The sequence below is a fragment of the Babylonia areolata genome, chromosome 22 (genome assembly GCF_041734735.1).
Source record: "Babylonia areolata isolate BAREFJ2019XMU chromosome 22, ASM4173473v1, whole genome shotgun sequence".
Taxonomy (NCBI): Eukaryota; Metazoa; Mollusca; class Gastropoda; order Neogastropoda; family Buccinidae; genus Babylonia; species Babylonia areolata.
The window spans coordinates 11,312,715-11,315,214 of record NC_134897.1 but is presented as its reverse complement, the minus strand read 5'-3'; the positions used below and the strand labels follow the sequence as shown (position 1 = coordinate 11,315,214).

The following is a 2,500-nucleotide window of genomic DNA, read 5'->3' as shown; positions in this document are numbered from 1 at the left end:
GGGGTGGAGTGGGGTAGAATTGGGGTGGAGTGGGGTAGAATTGGGGTGGGTGGGGTGGAGTGGGGTAGAATTGGGGTGGGGTGGAGTGGGGTAGAATTGGGGTGGGGGTGGGATGGAAGGTGACAGCGTTTGCAGTCCTTAAATCATGACACGTACAGATACAGGAGATGTTTTACCATAATGGTAGGTAGTAGTGTAGCTGGCTTAATGAAACAGTACACACACACACACACACACACACACACACACACATACGCAAGCACGCACGCGCGCGCACGCACACACCCACACACACGTCAAATATCACTCAAACCGAAAAGACGTTAGATTATAAAACGACCCGACACACACACAAGAAACAGCAATGACAGATCGATACAGGGAACCAACGAGAAACACATCAAAGCGGTGAATATTTTACCAGTTCTTCTTCCAAAGTATTCCACTTGGCACAACTTGGTCTTTGCCGTACCGCATGGCTGTAGAACGAGGCCAACAGCTGTCAAGAAATTGCCCAGCAAACCCTGTAAGAGATATCCCTCCCCCTATCCACTGCCTCCCTGTCCTTCGCTAGGATCAAAAGTTGCCAATCCTGGCTTCCTTTTAGTTCCAGACTGATGGAAGAGTTTGAAGACAGGGTACATAGTATCACGTTTTCTGGCTTGAGAGAGAGAGAGAGAGAGAGAGAGAGAGAGAGAGAGAGAGAGAGAGAGAGAGAGAGAGAGAGAGAGAGAGAGAGAGAGAACACCCCCCAAAAACTATCACCAGTTCTGGAGACTTTCACCCGCATCGCAGAAAGATTTACGTGAGTGGAGACACAACATTGACACTGGAAGATCAAGATTCCACCCTATCAGCCAGAGTGGGTGCCAAAGAAGTATCAGGAGTGTACTGCAAACATCACTCCTAACTACATCACGGCCCTTTTCTTATGTTGGCAAATCATATATTCGACGTAGCTTGCCAATATGACAGGAAGGCATCTTGAGAACCATGTGGGAACCTTGGATACACACAGAAAATTAAAAAAACGAAGACGAGAAAGAAGAAGAAGAAGAAGAAGAAGAAGAAGAAGAAGAAGAAGAAGAAGAAGAAGAAGAAGAAGAAGAAGAAGAAAGAGTAACAAAGAATTAAAAGAAATGATAATAAGGGAAAGAGGTTTGCTGTCGGACGCAACAAGAGACGCGAGAAGAAGATCAGAGAAGCAGGCGCCAACATCCATAAACAACATTCTCAGAAAGTAAAGAAGCCAGATACCTACGTTTCCAAGACGGTGTCCTCGGAAATCCACACCAGAGAAAGACAAGACGACTGTGTTCCCAAACAATGCTCTCTCACAGAGGAAGGGGGTGGGAAAAGGAGGAGGAGATGGTGGGAGTGTAGGAGGAGGAGAAGAAGAAGAAGAAGAAGAAGAAGAAGAAGAAGAAGATCATGAGAAGAAAGAAAGGAAGAAAGAAAGAGGGAGCATAAGAAGAAGAAGAAGAGTATGAGAAGAAGAAAAAGAAAGAAAGAAAGAGGGAGTAGAAGAAGAAAAAGAAGAGAAAGAAAGAAAGAGGGAGAAGAAGAAGAAGAAAAATATGAGAAGAAAGAAAGAAAGGAAGAAAGAAAGAGGGAGGAGGAGGAGGAGGAGAAGAAGAAGAAGAAGAAGAAGAAGAAGGAGAGCATGAGATGAAAGAAAGAAAGAATGAATAAATGAGAAGAAGAAGAAGAAGAAGAAGAAGAAGAAGAAGAAGAAGAAGAAGAAGAACAACAACAACAACAACAACAACAACAACAACAACAACAACAACAGCAACAGCAACAACGACAACATGGGCTCCACGACGAAATGGTAAGCGTCGCAGATAGAAAGCTGGGCAAAAAAAATGAGTTGGGGTCGAATCCTAAAAGAGTCAAGACCCTCACTATTTTCAACACGACATCCTAACCACTAGACTGCCATCACCATTCCCACGGGAGGGAGGGAGGGGAGTGAGGGGGGAGGGAGGAGGGGTGAGGGGAGGGGTGAGGGAAGGTTGGGGGTTGGGGGAGGGGGGAGGGCACATTTTCGGGTCCTCCAGAATAAAAGAAAAGACCCACCTGTATAATTAACAAATAGCAAAGAGTGGTAACTCTCTCCAGTCAGTGATGCTAACGCTACCGATTCAGCTAGCACACAGGTAAATAAAAGGTACATTGGAACAAACCCCAGACACTTCCTCAAAAAAGGAAGCACCGGGCCTGTCCTTATACCAATCACTAGACACGTGCACACAGCAGCAAAGACAGAAGAAATGTACAAACACAAATTAGCTTTTATTCAAGACTGGCATAGCCTCTTTAATCCTGAATAAGCCACACAGAACACATGGACAATACAGAACAAACCCACCTGTATAGCCTGACTGAAGGGAGATCACTCGCGTTCCCCCTCCTCCCCCCACCATCGTCACGTGCTACCCGTCTATATCAGTCAGCGGGTCGGGCAGTGTGACTGTCAATGCCCAGGTCGGCGAGACAG

The 2,500-nt window shown here is 46.0% G+C and overlaps 1 protein-coding gene across 2 annotated transcripts in view; it reads right to left on the bottom strand.

Annotated features, from left to right (window-relative positions):
• The window catches only part of LOC143296908 (ras-specific guanine nucleotide-releasing factor 2-like), a 316,971-nt gene that overhangs the window by 233,289 nt on the left and 81,182 nt on the right, over positions 1-2,500 (bottom strand). The gene's annotated exons all lie outside the window — the stretch shown is intronic.